The sequence below is a fragment of the Schistocerca piceifrons genome, chromosome X (assembly GCF_021461385.2).
Source record: "Schistocerca piceifrons isolate TAMUIC-IGC-003096 chromosome X, iqSchPice1.1, whole genome shotgun sequence".
Lineage (NCBI taxonomy): Eukaryota > Metazoa > Arthropoda > Insecta > Orthoptera > Acrididae > Schistocerca > Schistocerca piceifrons.
In genome coordinates this window covers 559,218,981-559,238,591 of record NC_060149.1, presented here as the reverse complement: position 1 = coordinate 559,238,591, position 19,611 = coordinate 559,218,981, and positions in this window count along the sequence as shown.

Sequence of the window (19,611 nt, the reverse complement as noted above, 5' to 3'; positions counted from 1 at the left end):
TTTAACACCTGGCTGATGTAGTCGTCGTCCACGTCATCAGGATATAACGGAAACACAGTGCCCATAGTCGTAGTCGCCTCACGCCCATGCACCAGGAAAAATGGCGTAAATCCTGTGGTGTCTTGTCTGGCAGTGTTGTAAGTAAACGTCACGAAAGTTAGCACCTCATCCCAGTTGGTCTGCTCAACATTGGCGAACATTGATAGCATGTCGGCCAATGTCTTATTAAGACATTCAGTAAGCCCGTTAGTTCGCGGATGGTAGGCAGTCTTCATGTAATGAGCAATGTTGCACCGACGGTTTATCTCTGTCACAAGATTCGATTGAAAAACTTTCCCTCGATCCCTAACTAACGACCTTGGGGTGCTTTAATTCAATGTCTTCCACAATGAATTTAACTACCTCGGATGATCCGGCTGTTCTCACGGCTTTTGTAATGGCATAGCGTGTCGGATAATCAGTGGAAACAATAATCCATCTTTGCCACTAGCGGACGTTGGAAATCGCCCGATGAGGTCAATCCCAAACACTCTGGATAAGCGTTTCGGCTGGTGGAATTGGTAAGAGTCGTTCAGGTGGTTTCTGAAGAACTGATTTTCTCCTCTGACACTCTCGACAGTGCGACACTCCTAAATAAACCTGGCCAGAAAAATCTCTCGCGGATTCTATTGTATGTCTTAATAAATCCTAAATGTTCGTCCTCAGGTGTGTCTTGGAATTTCTGCAGAACATCTAAGCGCATGTGTTTAGGTTCAAATGGTTCAAATGGCTCTGAGCACTATGGGACTTAACATCTGAGGCCATCAGTCCCCTAGAACTTAGAACTACTTAAACCTAACTAACCTAAGGACATCACACACATCCATGCCCGAGGCAGGACTCGAACCTGCGACCGTAGCGGTCACGCGGTTCGAGACTGAAGCGCCTAGAACCGCACGGCCACATCGGCCGGCCATGTGTTTAGGAATCACTGGTAGCCATCTCTTTCCAGACGGATCAAAGTTTTTCTTGTAAAGCAATCCATTTACTACCTTAAATTGTCCTTTCACATCCTCTGACCGATTTAAGGCAAGCATAATTTGAGATTCCTTGGCGTCCTTCTTCTGCTCAGCAGAGACATCCTGGAGTGCGGCGAGACAGTCACTATCTTCATCAACGTCTTGATGGTCTCGCACAGGGTTTCTTGAGAGGCAATCGGCATTTTGGTGTTTTCTTCCACTTTTGTACACTATGGTAATGTCATATTCTTGAAGAGTCTTGGCGAGTCGTCCTGTTAGATCCTTAAGACTTGTCAACCAACAAAGTGAGTGTTGGTCTGTAACAACTGTGAATGACCTTCCATAGAGATACTGTCGAAATTTGCACGTGGCCCAGACCACAGCAAGACATTCTCTTTCTGTAGTTGAGTAGTTTCTCTCGGCTTTTGTAAGCGTCCTAGAAGCATAGGCCATAACCTCCTCATTGCCATCCGTAATCTGCACCAGAACAGCACCTATCCTATACCCGCTGGCATCTGTGTGTACTTCTGTAGGTGCTCTCTCATCATACAAAGCAAGTACAGGGCCAATCGTCAGAGCTTTTCGCAGCACAACGAAAGAATCTTGTTGAGCACCACCCCAGATAAACAACTCTTGAAGTGGCCTGGCTTTGATACAAAAGTCTTCGATAAAACAACGATAATAAGAACATAATCCGAGGAAGCTTCTCACATCTATAATACTTTTAGGAATAGGAAATTCCGTTATAGCTCTCACCTTTTCTGGGTCTGGCCGCACACGTTCGTTTGACACAAGGTGTCCAACTATTTTGATTTCTTTGGATCCAAAGAGACACTTTCTTGGATTAAGTTTCATTCCGCCTTGTTGGAGACACTTGAGAACGGCCCTTAGTCTTTTTATACGATAATCAAATGTCTCTGAGAACATTATAGTGTCATCTACATAACAAATCCACAGTGTCCACTTCAGGTGCATTAGAAGATTATCCCCCATCCGTTCAAAAGTTGCTGGTGCATTACGCAAACCAAACAGAATTACCATAAACTCATACAGGTCGTCAGGGGTGATGAATGCAGTTTTTTCACGATCAGCCTCATCTATTTCGATTTGCCAGTATCCCGAGTACATGTCCGTGGTTGAGAAAAACTTAGCCCCCTTCAGACAATCTAGTGTATCGTCATTTTGTGGAAGAGGTTAAACGTCCTTTTTAGTTATCTTATTTAGCTTCCTGTAATCAAGACAAAAGCGCCAACTGCCATCTTTCTTTCTGACGAGGACAACTGGTGACGACCATGCGCTCTTCAACATTTTCTCTACCTCGTCGGGTATTATTCGACGTTCCGTTGCTGACACACGGTATGCTCTCTGGCTTATAGGTTAATGGGCTCGATTGTTAATCCGGTGCTTTAGTGTCGATTTGTCTAATTTACCATTCTCCTGTCGATTGAAGCATTCAGAGAACTCTTGATGAATCGCAAGTAGCTTCATCTGTTGCTCCTTAGTGAGATCTGGTGATTGGACCTGCGGTTCTCGGCGATAGTTAACTATCCATAATTCACCGTATCCGTTCTTAAACGAGAGACAGAGGCTGGGAAGACCAAGTTATTCTTCAGTAGTATGCTTCTCTCACATTCCATTACAAGATCCATGTGTTGATGCATGGCATAGCACGTGACAATTACCTTTCTAGCGCTGACTGCACACATAGTCTCCACGCACTCGGATGCGCATCTTCGTGTCCATAGTATCTCATCTCGCCTAGCACAAGTTTCGAGCGACCATAATCTATCATTGTCTGAGAAGCTTTCAAATAGTCCCACCCGAGAATGACGTCATGACTACACTCTTGTAAGACGATGAATTCTAAGGGCTGTGTATGGCCACTTATACCCATACGAGTAACACATCTTCCTGCAGGCTTTACATATTTCCCATTAGCCACCTTCAACAGAGATGTTTTGTTGTCGACGAATACGGTTTTCTGAAACTGGCGACGGTACTTCTCCGAAATGACTGAATATGATGCTCCAGAGTCCACAAGAGATTGGGCTGGTGGGCTATCCATGAGGTTATCGACGTAGTTTCCTATCATTTTTGTAGTGGTCGACGGTGGAGGATTTTTCTCACCTCCAAGGAAGGTCGCAGCTTTTAGTTTTCAGGTTGCGGTGGTTAGGTGATCGGCTGGAACTTCTAAATGGTGATGGAGACCTTGATCGGCGTGTTGGGGAGCGTCCTCACCAGCGGCTAGCTTGCGGGGATGGTGACCTACGTTGTCCTTCACCCACATCTTCTTGTTCATCTTCGTCGTCCCGGAGTTGTCGTCGGCTAAGGTCGGTCTGCGTTCTTCTGGCACAGGCGTCAACAAATAACCGCCGCCTTTTTCGGCAATATCACACCACATGTCCCGGTCATCCGCAGCGGAAACATACTGGTTGGCTATCCTGGGTCCTCCAGACGTCAGTCTTGTTTGGTGCCCAAACAGGTTCCTCATCCGGCATTGTAGGAAAGTAACTCCGCCTGGGTCTCGACGTTTTCACCGTTTTAAAGGGAAATGAAGAACGAGAGACAGGGTTCAATGCCTGTTCCACTTCCTCCCTTATGACCTCTTGAAGCGTCTGGGTTTCTTGCCTTCTGAATTTCCTCTCTCACTATCTGATGAAGAACACTTGTGAAATCAGTTGCTTCCTCCATCACAGACATCAATACGACGTTTGGAAGCCGTTCAAACTTCTTGCGTGTAATTCTTTTTTGATGCATTATCTCGATATACTAGCACCATTTTATGAAATCGTCTGCTGTCGAAACCTCCTTCATGAGATGTGCAACTATATCTTCCTCTTTCATTGCACGATCCACTATTTTACACAGCTCCAAGACGTCTTGAATGTGGGATGCTGTAGGAAGCTGGAGGTTGTGCCCTGCACTTTAATTTATCTTCAGCCTTGCACTTCTGTCGTTATGTGTCACCGAAATACTTACGCAGTTCCGCCTGGAATACATACCCAGCTTGTGAACTTCTCTTCGTTGTTCTCATACCATTGCTTGGCAGTGCCCTCCAAGTAGAAAAATGCGTTAGCCAAACACACGGTGTCATCCCATTTGTTAAATTTGGCTATACGCCACTTGTTTGGATCTTGGCCATAGTCACTACAGAATCCGGAAGGATGTCTCATGTGGTGGCACACAGTGGCTGTCATCGCAACGTCCTCTTCTTCTTCTGTTTACGGTAGACTGCAATCTGTTGTGTATGGCTCGAACTCGGGTTTCTCGCCACGTAAACGGCGGCTTTGTCGTGGCCTGATGGGAGCCACTGTGTCGTCGATAATGCGCGCTATAACAAGTTCCAATACCCGGCGCCTCCACCAGAATAATGTCACGTAGTAGAAGGTGTAATTAGATGAGTGACGAACACTAACTTCACTTAACGAAGGTTTATTCAGCACATGCACATACAAGAGCGTGAAGTGAACTGCCTGCGGCCAGAAAACATACAGTATATATATACGGCTACAGAACGTTCCAGAACAATGATTCTTGCCATTTGTGGATACCCTAGAATTTACTCGAACCAAATATAGAAATTAAAATTGTACTGTCCACGGCAGTTTTGAACTGACGACTCTTTGTGCAACTGTTTAGTATCATAACCACTACAGCACGGTGCTATTCGGTTTTTTCTGCGGCAATATCGTAAATATGAAGTCGACACATCGCTGGTGTCCACCTTGGTTTCTATCACGATCGTATATCCCGATACTGAGTCCGAGGTGCAACGATCCCGAAGTAATCTAAGAACTGAACGGATAGCGGACGTGGATTTTATTGATAATTTGCGTTAATACAGTTCCTACTATCTGTTCACTTAATTGACATCATTTCGTAGTGGTAACTGCTGTTTATGTAACTTTTTTTATATTTTCGCTGCACCTCAGATCGGGACAATAAGTGACTTTTGCGGTCTAAGTCATAGCGCATTTAAGTGATATTTTTTAAACACATACTCCACCATTACAAGTAGTGTTTTGTTTTTGGATGATTATACGTATAATATTGCAGATCAGTTCAGATTTGAAGATGGTTCAAATGGCTCTCAGCACTATGGGACTTAACATCTATGGTCATCAGTCCCCTAGAACTTAGAACTACTTGAGCCTAACTAACGTAATGACATTACACAACACCCAGTCATCACGATTTGAAGATGTCGATCACTTCCAAAATCAATTCTGAATTGGAGATTATAGTGAATTCTTTTAGCACACGAGTGAATATGAGACTCATATATGTTGTCGCATAGTCTTCATATGTTCGAAACTTATCTCCTTTCTGTGCGCTCATATTATAATAAAAGTAAAATCATAATGAGGGTAGTGCAATTTAATAATTTAATTATTTAGTGTGGGGTAATATACTGCAATAAACTTCTAAGTATGATTTATCCCACGAAATATGTGGTCTCTATCTCATTCCAGTTTTAAAAACAGATCAAATTGTCAAAATCATAAAATTGGCACTAAAAGAAATTAAATAACACATTTTAAAGAATGCTCTTGACGTCAACGAACAATGGAACAAAACAACAGCAAAAGCATTCTTCTAGGATACGGGTTCACCATTCCCCTCTCCCGACCGTATTACAACACACACACACACACATACACACACACACACACACACACACACACACACACACACACACACACACACAAAGAGAGAGAGAGAGAGAGAGAGACAAGGACGCACGTGAAGGTAGAGTGTTGGAGAGATGTCTCCACACTCAAAGCGCGCACATGAAATAGCGCTGCATCTGAACGTCGACCATTTGGCTGGGTGTGGCGTTGTCTTAACGTACATGTGCACGATGTTATTTATACACTATTTTCAACCGTAGCGTTTATTCAAATACTAATTGTAACTGTACCAACCAGTCACACAACGCCATCATTACACATGCTAGGACAATCACTGCACCAAAATCCTCAGAAGACAAATGGCTTTTTATATTAAATATGCACCCGAAACTAATAACATTTTGTATATTACACGCTAGTGAAACTAGAAACAAGTCCCATACTCGTCAATGTATGTTGGAAGGTATGTAGAAATCACACCTTACCGCTATGGGTAATAATTTAGTGGAGGTGGTTTTCCATTCAGCATCACTTAGGTACTTATATTGTGCTGACGAATGTGATATGCACTTTTTGAGTGTAGTCTGTTCTTGTTAGGGATGTGTATAAAATGATGGAGTCGTCATATATAATCAGATGTTTGATGCCATATGTCATTTGTCGTTTTCCCTATACATACGAACCAGCTACATTCGGATTCAGATAAACACTACCACAGAAGTTTGAGTTAGCGACCTCCACAAGGGGAGTGGGTCTTAAATAAAAGACAATGGATCTTAAACCAGTACGTAAGTAATGTAGCTCGTCTGTAGAAATTAGCTATAGTCTCTTGAATGAGTCCGGAAAATGTTACAGAGGGAAAAACTGCTCACACGAGTTCGTGTACGGGACTTTGAGGTTAGTGCACCTAGGAAGAAACGGTGTTTCTTGGTCGGTACTTCCGCCATAAACAGTCCCCCCTATTTTTTTTACAGTTTATTGTTGTTTTTGAACATGAGGTCACGTTTTCCATAGGATTTATAAATATTTCCAATTATAAATATTTAAGTGCTGTATAATATAGTAAAGCTATCTGAAATATATTGTTAATTGTTAAGGTACAGTATTTTATGGTGAATAAAAGCTATATATTTCTATAACTATTTAAGGGTCACACAGAGACTGAAGTCATACTTCGTTGATGAGGCACCCTCTTGTACCTTGAAACAGAAGGTCTTTCACAATGGAAGATTGCGCAACTGAAAATGGATATTTTTATTCGTTGTCAGTAGCTTCTGTTTCAAAAATGTATTTAACTTGTAAATGGTTTTTGATAACACTTCTGCGTAATTTGATTTCACGTACTGATTGTTGGTCTGTAATAGAGTAATAATGTAAAAGGTAGGCTATTAAATGAATAAGTGGCAAGATTTTCTAGACTGTAAAGCTTTTACCTTTCAGCTGAATATTTGTTCCACTAGTGGAATAGATACGGTTCGAGCTCTATGAGCCCACTGTTCTCATTATGTGAACAAATCTCACACTTAGCTTAGCCTCCTTACCCAAAGAAATAACCCTTTAGCAAGCCACATTACCGACTGGTTACAAGGTACAGGAACAATGCTTATTTGACAGATGCTCCCGAGAACAATTAATTTGCCTCCACCCATATTGTCGCCATCATTACTAATGTCTTTAAGATATGTAGTAAATTTTGTTTTCGTGATTTTGAAATGCAGTTTGCTTGTTGTCATCAGCTCTTTTCTTTCTGTAATTGTTAAATCGCAATTTGGCAACTGTCTTACGTCGTACCTAGCCTGTACATGGCAGAGAGTACTTGGTACAGATTTAGCTGTTTTTCTGCATTTTTTACTGCAGCTGTGACAAAACCAGTAAAGATCAGTCGTATATGAAATGAATCTGAGGGTCATTGCAGTCGCTGTATTGTTACTGCACATGGGTTTTCATACTCTTACAGTCTACCATCAAAGTCTACTTCTATGTGTGTTACACTGCTGGAATGTTAATAATGCCTCATTTCTAGAAGTATCCCTAAAACTCTTTGGATATGTTTGAGACTTGCAGCCGCTGCCTCCTTGTGACACTACAGAAAGGTTGAGTTTTGGTGATGAGTTTTCCCATGTTGTCAGTTCCACTGCTGTTGTGCACAAAGACTTGTTATGTATTGTTCACGTTTGTGCACCTATAGCGCAAACGTTAATAGATAGAGTGAAAGACGATACACAAAATTAGAGATGGAACAACACAATTCTGCCAGTCTGCAGATATAAACTGTAATAATATATGTGAAAAGATACAGCACTGAAAGGTTTTTGTAACAATATTCAGCAAATCTTTAATAACTACAGTATTATATTATATAAGATACAAAAGAGATCAAGAATTAAAATTGCAACTCTCAGTGATACACACCGATACAGAGACTCTCTTTTTTGTAACATACCTAATAAAGCTGTGCGACACTTTGTAATTGATCTTTAATTAAAAATCAATATGTAATCAAATAGCAGACACATACACAAACAGCAAGGCAGTATACACTGGTAGACGTCAATACATACCACATCTAACACTTGCTTCATAAGATTTATGTTTTGTAGTGCTTTTTAATAAACAGTTTATAAATTTCCATAGTCTCACCTAAAACTTAAAAACTGTTATAGCTATCATTATTCTGAACAGTGCAATGTAAGGAGGAAAAAAAATTCCTTAAGAAAGTGGTGTCATATCAATATGCACAAAGAGTGTGGACTGATTATTAGTACTGCAACAAAACCAGGCAGTTGCTTAACTTTAAATTTTGGGCAAACTTCTGAGCGTAAAATTAAATGTAAGATATCAGTTCTGACTATAATTTTTGGGTGTAGTCAATGGAGCAATAAGATTTAGAGTATCATTTATATCTAAAAAGGTAGTGAAATATGTTGGTGAAGGCAGAGGATCATTAAATATCGTACATGCAGAGTTTTCTGTGGAGCGGAGGTCAGAGCCCTTAAAAGTGCGGCGGCCATCTTGCAGGAGCCCCTGTTCGATACAAGTTGGTTGAGGCAACATCTATAGAGGTCTGAGCGGTGATCCAGCTGTGCACATTTTTGGTGCTAGAATTTTTCTCATTACACTTAGAATATCTCATGTGAGGCTTTTTAGGTCTCGCAAGTATTTTTTACTACTCAGGGCTGTGATTTATTTCTGTCAGTAGTTCGACAGAACTAGTATTTATGTGACGTTGTTTGCGACTCTGAAGTTGTGCAATGTTTTTCTTAGGTAACAGGGGCTGATGGTAGAGGTGATGCAGTTCAGCCACGTGTTAGTGAAATGAAATCTCAAGCAATCTCAGTCATGCATACGTAATGATTATCACAAACAGTATGAGACACTCACATTGCTATCATGGGCAATCTCATACTAGACATGGTTTATCGTCACCTTCCTATGACGTGTTAAGAATGCATTTGTCTATATAGTGCGAATTACGGAGAAAGTTGCTTGTGCAGAGCTGTGTTCTACTTTGGGTGTTTCCTTTGAATATGCAACGAAAATGAGGCATATAATGACCTAGCCTGCCTGTACGTTGCCGACTGCTCGCACAAGGCTGATGGGCTTAAAATCATCATTTGACGGGCGAATCACCAGCAACAATGCCAAGTGTGCACATTCTATGAGACACTGATCAGATATTTCGGATATAATCCAGGCTATTCGCTCAAGATTTGGTGATGAAACACTTCATGCCGCCACCTCCTATTTTTCAGCTGGTCATTTATTTGGCATGAAAACTACGTTTACTATCAGTATTCGGACAATCTAATATCCTGTTGTGAGGCGTTATACTAGCGAATATTTCTGGCGTGAGGTGTGGTAGCGGATTGACGAAAAGAAAAAAAGACACTAGTGTTAACTAAGTCATTAAGTTCTTGGAAACAGGTGGTTTGAGGGGGTCAGAGAACCTGCTTGTTGCTGAAAAGAAGTACATATACCATATTACTTACTCTTTTCAGATAACCGCTAACGAGTTCTGCAGGAATACAGTGCTCTTTGTTTCGCACTAACACTTGAACATAAACATGAAGGGGTCGACAGTCCAGAAGGTTGACCGTCCGGAATTTCAGCCCATACACTATGTGATAAAAAGTATCCGGTCACCTCCAAAAAAATACTTTTTTTCATTTTAGGTGCATTGTTATACCACCTACTACGAGGTACTCCATATCAGCGACCTCAGTAGTCATTGGACATCATGAGAGAGCAGAATGGGGCGCTCTGCGGAAGTCACGGACTTCTAGCGTGGTCAGGTGATTGGGTGTCACTTGCGTCACAGGTCTGTACACGAGATTTCCACACTCCTAAATATCCCTAGCTCCACTGTTTCCGATGTGATAATGGAGTGGAAACGTGAAGGGACACGTACGGCACAAAAGTGTACAGGCCGACCTCGTCTGTTGACTGACAGACACCGCCGACATTTAAAGAGGGTCGTAATGTGTAATAGGCAGACATCTGTCCAGACCATCACACAAGAATTCCAAACTGCATCAGGATCCATTGCAAGTACTACGACAGTTAGGTGGGAGGGGAAAAAACTTGGATTTCATGGTCGAGCGGCTGCTCAGAAGCCACACATCATGCCGGTAAATGCCAAACGACGCGTCGTTTGGTGTAAGGAGCGTAAACATTGGACGGCTGAACTGTGGAAAAACGTTGTATAGGGTGACGAATTACGGCATACAATGTGGCGACCCGATGGCACGATGTGGGTATGACGAATGCCAGGTGAATGTCATCTGTCAGCGTGTGTAGTGCCGCGAGTAAAATTCGGAGGTGGTGGTGTTATGGTGTGGTCGTGTTTTTCATGGAGGGTGCTTGCACCCCTTGTTGTTTTGCGTGGCACTATTACTGCACAAGTCTACATTGATGTTTAAGCATCTTCTGGGTTCCCGCTGTTGAAGAGCAATTCGGAGTAGCGATTGCATCTTTATAAAAACGATTGAGCACCTGGTCATAATACATGGCCTGTGGCGGAGTGGTTACAAGACAATAACCTCCCTGTAATGGTCTGGCCTGCACAGAATCCTGACCAAGATCCTATAGAACACCTTTGGGATGTTCTGGAACGCCGAATTCGTGCCAGGCCTCACCGATGGACATTGATACCTGTTATCAGTGAAGCACTTCGTGAAGAATGGGCTGCCATCCCCAAGATACCTTCCAGCATCTCATTGAAGGTATGTCTGCGAGAGTGGAAGCTGTCTTCAAGGCTAAGGGTGAGTCAACACTATACTGAATTCCAGCTTTACCGATGGAGGGCGCCACAAACTTGTAAGTAATTTTCAGCCAGGTATCCAGATACTTTAGATCACATAGTGTATTCCAAAACACTTGTTTTTGTAGCTCCGTATATGTAACGCACCAAAATCACTTAGTTACGTCGTTGCAAAGATGTCAGAAAACGATTGCAAATCATTAGAAGTAGAATTAGAGAGATTTAAAAAGTCGAAAGACTTTTGTGCTGGAAGTTGTGTAGCAAGTTGCTACCGCCGAGTTGTAGGAACTAATTATGCAGTAAAAAATGAATCTCTCAAAGGGTATATGATAAATTCAAGTATTGGGTGATGGACCAGCACATTAAAACAATGAAAAACACCTGTTTAAAGATATCTCTGAAGATCTTTCACCGAGACATGTGGCGCCGTGATTAGAAACTGGATTCGCAGTTCAAATCTCCGTCCGAACATCCAGATTTTGGTTGCCTATGACTTCTCTAAATCCCACGATGGCTCCTTCGAAAGGGTATGGTCGATTCCCTTCCCCATCCTTCGTCAGTCCGACCTCATTACCATCGGGGCGTTAAAGTGATTTTGCTTTCGTCTTTCTGAGGCACTTTCATTTTTGAATTAGTAATTAACGAAAATTCTACAAAAATTTCAGGTCACAACATCTTAAAAGATTTTCATATGGTATTGATAACACAAGTGCGTTCGATTGGCTATTTCCAACAAATCCTTCTGCTATGCATTGCATCTCGAGCAATATATTTGACATGTGTTGGGCTATATAAACCACCAAGCTTAGGTTTCTCTTAATTTCAGGAGTACATACTGTAACAAGTCTGAATGAGTACCATCTGTAACATGTAGTGGGGAAATATGTGAAACCGTCAAGAGATCTGAAGTTCCAGCCAACACATTAATCTTAAATTGCTCCTGATTTGTAGTCTGTATTGCTCCACGACGATATTCATTCGATCTCAAATGTGTAGCATTACGTGTATGTGCAGAAGCCTACGGAGAGAATCTGTAACACTTTTTATGTGTTTCTGACTTGAGATATTCTAAGTGTTCTTTCATTGATAACTCAATAACGCCAGATTTTAGGACAAATGTTTAAATGGAATTCATTTGATAGTTTAGTCTTCGGTATCCATGCATAATTTTGGAAAATTATTAATGATAGAGCTTTAATCTTAAAACATATTCTTGTATTATATTGGGTGATCAAAAAGTTTCCATTGGAAGGCCTTACAGTCCTGAATCGATATGGAACTAGGGCAAAATACGCTGAGCACTAAGGCAATCATCCCACCAACCCACCAGGCTGAAGATACCCGTATGGTAAAAATCCGTGTCTTGCTACGTGAAGAACACTGTCAATGCCCGCTGCACGTCTTAGTCCAACAGGAATCGTCGACACTTCATGGCCTTTTCCAAAGGACCGAAGGCGTAAAAATCGCCTGAGGACAGATCACGGCTGTAGGGCGGTTGCTCGAGTGCCACCCGCTTGAGTTGGCGTAGCTTCTGCTTCACGACATATTCTATACGGCGACATGCGTTATCATAAAGGAGCAGCATCCCTTGCCGCACCATTGAACAATGGTGGATTTCGACAGACATGCTACCCCATACGCATTCTTCATATTCTCCAATGGATGTCTACCGGTGTTTGCCTTTCGGCAGCCAAGAGTAGAATAACAGCCCTTGGTCCTGTTTGGACGCATTTGGTAATGTCACCATAGTTCACTTTTCCGCAGTTACCGGCCGCAAGTCAGTAAGATACAAATGCCACACTAAGCACTCCTCTACATCTCGATGCTTATATACCCGCATCGGTGTCGCGCTACATTGCATGTACGTTGCAGTAACGCTCTCAGACGGAAACTTTCTGATCTGTCCCTATACTAGATATAGAAGATTCTTCAGATATTTGACAAACGAATCACGTACCGTAGACACATACGCGTAGCGTTCAATAAGTAATGCAACAAAGGTTTTTCTCCGGTAATTTCGGTTGAAAAGATCGGGAATTGGTTGTGGGACATAATGAAATATTCCCACTTCAGATTCTATAGTTTCATGAAGTTCCCACAGGTTGCCGCGCGATATATAACCTTAAAAGTGGCTCTGTAACCTAGCTGCGTTCCAGGCATAGAGCCGTCATTTAGTTTCCTTTGGCGGGAAACCAGAGCATTTTAGATATTCACAGGCACTTGCAGAACGTCTACGCAGACCTGCCAATGGACATACGCTCGGTGATCTTTGTGCCAGTCATCTGTCATCATCGCGACGAGGTCGCGCAAACCTATCCGATCTCCCGCGTGCCGGACGACCGCACACTGCTGTGACAGCTGCAGTGTTGGAACGTGTGGACACTCTCATTGGAGGTGACCTACGGATCACAATCGTAAACCTCGTTGCATAACTGGACGTCTCTGTTGGTAGTGCCGACACACTTGTTGAAGTGCTCAGAGGTATGTGCCCATTGGGTTCCTCGCCGCCTAACAGAAGGCCATAATGAGCAGCGAAGGACCATCTGTGCGGAAGTTCTCGCACGTTACGAGGCCGACAATTGTTTCTCGAACATCGCCACAGGTGATGAAACATGGGTGCGTCACATCGAACCGGAAACAAAATGGCAATTCATGGAGAGGTGCCACACCATATCTCCTCCGAAGAAAAAGTTCAAAGCTGCACCCTCAGCCGGTATTATCATGGTGACAGTCTTCTGGGGCTCTGAAGGGGTTATTCTGCTTGTTGTCCTCTTTTATGGAGCAAGGATCAACTCTGAAGTGTATTTGGCTTACCTCAGGGAAGAAAAGGAACGACTTCAGTGTGTTCGTCGCCACAAAATTCAAACGAATCTTCCCTTCTCCATAATAACGCAAAGTCCCACTCAAACTTGCGCACCCGAGAGCTGATCACAAAAATTCATTGTACTGTTTTTCCTCATCCATCCTACAGCACGGATCTCACAGCTTCCGACTTCCATCTGTTCGGCTCAATGAAAGATGCACTCTACTGGAAGGAGTACGTGGATGAAAGGGTGGTTATGGTTGCAACAAGACGTTGGCTCCGACGTCGATCATTAGAGTGGTACCATGGAGGCATAAAGGCCCTCAAAGTAATATGTTCTAAGAACGTCGTAGTAAATGGAGTTTATGTTGAAAAACTAACTTTTGTGCCCAAAAGAGTGGGAATAATATTGTGTATGGAAATCCTGAACAAAAACAATCTGCTTTCAGAAAAAAATATGTTGCCTTACTTGTTGAACGCACCTAGTAATAAACCTCTGCTTTTGTCGAAAAGTCGGTCTCGGTAAAAACGCAATGAGAAAAAGGATTTTATGAAGACGTAAAATAACAGTTTTGCTTCGACCATTCGTATTGTATGTTTTAGACTTTTTTTCAGCAAAATCATTCCTGTACTCTGCCTCGATACACGTAGTTTTTATGTATTCTGAAACAATCAGTAATTTTCCACCAAATCACGGTTTGTAGATGAAGTATCATATAGTGAAAGTATTAATGAAACGCTAAGAACTTAAATTTATGGAAAGACGTAAAAAAGAAACATATATAGAATGAAGGCTGGGGTAGCGTTGCCTACAGATTATACTCTAACATAAATTTTCTTAAGTGGCCTATGATCTGCAAAGTGTTCAGTTGCTCAGTAACCGTTCAAAAAATGGTTCAAATGGCTCTGAGCACTATGGGACTTAACATCTGAGGTTATCAGTCCCCTAGAACTTAGAACTACTTACACCTAACTAATCTAAGGATATCACACACATCCATGTCCAAGGCAGGATTCGAACCTGCGACCGTAGCAGTCGCGCGGGTCGGGACTGGAGCGCCTAGAAACACTCGGCCGGCACTGTTGCTGCACGAAAAGCATTATTCAACATGGTGGCGTTGGTGTCAGGTTTCCTCCATCGGTAGCGGCCATCCACAGAATTTCGGAAATTTTGGAAATTTGTGGAAAGGTCTTATGGGACCAAACTACTTAGGTCATCGGGCCTAAAGCCTACACACTACTTAATCTAATTAAACTAACTTACGCTATGGACTATACACACACACACACACACACACACACACACACACACACACACACACACACACACGCCCATTCGCGATTGAGGACTCGAACCTGCGACGGGGGCAAGCCGCACGGACCGTGACAAGGCGCCTAGACCGCGCGGCTAACCCGCGCGGCTTCCACTGCAGTAGTAGCCCTTGGGCGGCCTGTGCGAGGCATGTCATCGATAGTTCCTATCTCTCTGTATCTCGTCCATATACGAACAACGTAGCTTTGGTTCACCCCGAGACGCCTGGACACTTCTCTGGTAGAGAGCCCTTCCTGACACAAAGTAACAATGCGGACGCGATCGAACCACGGTACTGACCGCCTAGGCATGGTTGACCTACAGACAACAGGAACCGTGTACTCCTTCCTGGTACAATGACTGGAAATGATCTTCTTTCGGACCCCCTGCGTCTAACAGGCACTGGTCATGCGTGGTTGTTAACATCTGAACAGTCAAAGGGACTGTGTCTGTGATACAATATCCACAATCTACATCTATCTTCAGGAGTTTTATGAGCTGGGGTGATGCAAAACTTTTTTGATTTGTATATGTGCTGTGACGCCACATTTAAAATGCTTGGCTGGTTGAAGAGGTAGCTACATGACGTCCATTGGCGAACTCTACGTATTATATTCGCTGCTTGCTTTTGTTTAGTGAATACCTTCTTCCTAAATGGTGGTTCAACCCAGTGGATTATTCTATAAGACATCAATGAGCGAAAATATACAAAATATGTCAGAAGGTAATTTTATTTGTACCCGAGTTATTAATAACGGTTCGAAGTGAAAAAGTATCCGACATTACTTGCATGGGAAGCTCAGTAATATGTTTCGTGCAGTTCAAGGTTTCATCAGTACAGACATCCAAACAATTGGAACCTTCTACTCTGTTTACCGATTCCTGTTCATGTCTTACATCAGTTGTCGGTTTGACTATATTTGTTGTACAGAAGTATATGTGGGGTACCTTTTTAAAAAACTGGGATAAGTCCCGTTTCTGAGAACCACTTAATAATTATTTGAAAAATATCGTTTACAACCTCCTCTGTTGCTTTCTCTCTAACGGATTTTTTATAACTTTAGTATCGTCTGAAAAAAGTACCCAGTCTTCTTGCTGAATGTTAAGTGAAATGTTATTCGCGTATATAAGGAATAGGAGTGCATGCAGAACTGAACACTGTTTCTCACTGGTCACTAACATTTTCTGTCTTACAACATTAACTGAATTATTCAGCACAATTGATTGCATTCTATTTGTTAAGTATGTTTCAGTCCAGCTGTGTGTAAAACCATCAGTTCCACAAAATCTGAGTTTTTCTAATAGAGTAGCATGAGCTACACAATCAAACACCTGTGAAATATCACCAAAGTAGTTCTTGGGATAAGGCGTTCCATTCCTCCACCTTCACCCTTTTCTCCTTCCTTGACAAGCTTTGGATGGTCGTTGGTGCATGCAGAGTAGCTGCAATACTTCTCATCACACCCCACGCGTGCTCGATGGGATTTAAGTTGGGGGAACGGGCGGGCTAATCCATTCGACGAATACCCTCTCGTCTCAAGAACCACTCCACTTAAACACTGTTCGACGCGGTCTCGCATTGTTATCCATTAAAATGAAGTCAGTGACTAATACGACGCTGGAAAGGCCCCCATGGACAATAAGTAGCGTCAGAAAAACCTTTAGAGGTGAGTGTGCCGTTTTCAAAGATTTAGAGGTCAGTACGCCGATGCAACATTATGCCTTCCCACAGCATGGCATCTGGACTAAAAAAGTGAACATGTTCTATATTATTCCTGGCTGCATTAAGTGTTTCCACCTTACGCCATATGAGAGTACGTCCAGAAACAGCACTCACCCTAGAAGAGCATCCGACCCCACTCTTCGTTGGTCCAGTCCCTATGCAGTTGGCACCTTAGCAAACTCTGCCGCCGATGTGCAGGTGTCAACGGAGCGGAACGCACTGCTTGTCGCACAAAGAGACCACCAACATGTAGTCGCCGTGACGGTGTGAAGCGTGAGTGTGTTGGCTGCTTCCTTTTTCATTCTCCTTGCCTAGGGCGTTTGCAACTGCCACTGGTGCTGTTTACTGCTGCTGACCGCTTCTTATAGGTAAGAAAAAGGGGTTGCTATGCTTTTGGCTACAGAGCCTTGGTTACTTCTTTAAGGTCTGCCAACTACCCTTTTTCTGCTGCTTTGGACTATAACTATGCAAAAGACTCATATGGATTACCACAAATAGGACAGTATTTGTGGATTTTTGGGAGGATAAGGTGACATTGCAAAACAGTGGGTAATTGGGTGACCTGGAAAAGAAACCAAAACTAGGTAGCCAAAACCATAGCGATCCTTTTTTCTTACATGTATGACAAATTGAGGCTGAAAGGTGATGTCTTTCCTGCTTCTTCTGTTCGTTGTGAGCAAACGTATTACTCTCTCCCACATACATCTCGTGATCAAAGTCTGGAAGATTCATACGAATATGGAGGGTAGGTGATACTGTGACAAAATGGAGTCTGAGAGGTGACCCCTTTACCACTTCTTCTTGTCATTGTGACCAAACGAATTACTCCTTCCCACATGTGTCTCGTGAAGCGACTACATTGAAGAAATTGGCTGCTACACCTCAGTTGATCAAGAAAGTATAAAAATGTTCAGAGAAATAAGGTAATACGGCGATATAAATACCCTAAGAATGAGATTAATTGGACCTGTGGGGGAGCCAAGGTGATACGGCAGTGGGAAAAAATGTGATATGCTGTTTCTCTCACTGTGATAGCTCCCTACCTGGTCAGTGTAGGGTGGTTGACTACACAGAATTCAAACTGATGGAATGGTGCTATTAGGACGTAATGGGATTTCAAGAGAACTAGCAGGCGTCTGCAGCTTCGCGAGGACAACTCTTACTTATCAAAATCATGTGGATTCACATGCTATATATCAGAGAGTATAGCATTCGTGAGAATATGGCGCATAAGCGATACTCTGAGTTGAGAGGTGAGCTCTATACCCTTCTCCTAAATTTTGGGGGCAAACATATTACAGCTTCTCACATATATTCGCGAAGTGACTGCAGTGAGAAAATTAGAGACTAGAAGAAAGATTGGGATATTTCTCCCACCCAAGTAAAGAGAACTACAGCCCAGCATTTGCCACCAATTTAACTAATTAATTTAATTTATGTTTAAATAAATAAGCAATATGTTGTGTTAATTTACCACCTATTTTGTGCCATGAGATCCTGCTATTCTGGCATTTCAGCACCGATTGAGTCCTTTTCCCACCAATTTCCAGGTGGGGAAGGGAGGCGAGGAGCCCTGTCTCCCACAAACTGATTGAATGAAGAATATGCTAACTGAGTTGAACACTGTATTATTATGTCAACTGATGTTGATTTAAATTTTGTGCCATGAGTTCCTTCCTCTCCAGCAGCTCAGCACAGATTGAATCTTTTTCCGACAATTTCCAGATGGGTAGGAGAGAGGGAAGTGGGGGAATTGAGGGGGAGGGCTAGGGGAATACCCAGAAGGGGGAAAACTGCCTCAGCACTAAACTGGAGAGGGATGACAAAAAACGTGTGCCTTTTCTGAGAGAGGTAGAGGAGGAGGGGAGGGAGGTGGAGGGGTGAGTGTCTCACAGAAGGACAGATTATCCTCACAGAGTCATAAATCAATCACAGAGTGTAAAAAACCACTTAGCAAAACAACAGTTTAAAGGAAGAGGGAGGCTTCAGGGTGGTTTAATTGAGTAATGTAGTTAATTATCAGATCAAAATGATACCAAAAGTGGGCCAGAACCTTTTTTGCCCCCCTGCTCATGTCCCAAAAGCCAATAAATTGAAACATTTAAAAAAAGAGTTCACTCACATTATTATAATGAATCGAAATGAGAGGAACTGGTTTTATGAGATGGACGGGACTCAAAATGGCGCTCTATGTGTCAAGTCAATATTATATTCTGCCCTTAGACTAATGAAAATGTTTTTTTTCTTAATGCCTTCAGATCTGTAAATGCTGACGTCATTAGTGCTGTACTTGAGTAATATACTTCCGATGAATGGAAAATTTTTGCTAGTTCTCTTACGAACCTACTACATACTCTACAATTCACACATAAGTGTCTGGCATGGAGTTAATGGTGCTGCCTTGACACTATTTCGCTACCTTTCCTCTCCCGAACAGCGTGTGGGAAGAATGAACGCTTTAATGTGGCATCCGTTGGTGAGCCAAAGCTATATGACCACTGCCCACCGCGAGAATGAATGCCGCCTGGTGATGCTGCAATGCACTTGAAGTAAGGAAAGAATATAAGTGGAGTAGAGATTAAAGGGGAAACATTCTAACTGCTGTAAGGGCCGTAATTGAATAAATGAACTGATTAAGCGTGGATTGCTATGATACTTTTACGGGAAACGAGGATCTCTGCCATGGCGAAGCTGGTCTACTTTACATGTTTTGTGTGACTGGAGGACGATGAAACCTTAAGTAAGCGGCAAGATGATGGACGTTCACACACCATCACGTAAAGTGGCGAGGGGAACATTGTCGCTGTATAAATCAGGCAGGCTGCGATCGGTGACAGATATGACGACAGCTTCAGGCACCAGTACTTCGGAGCACATTATTCAG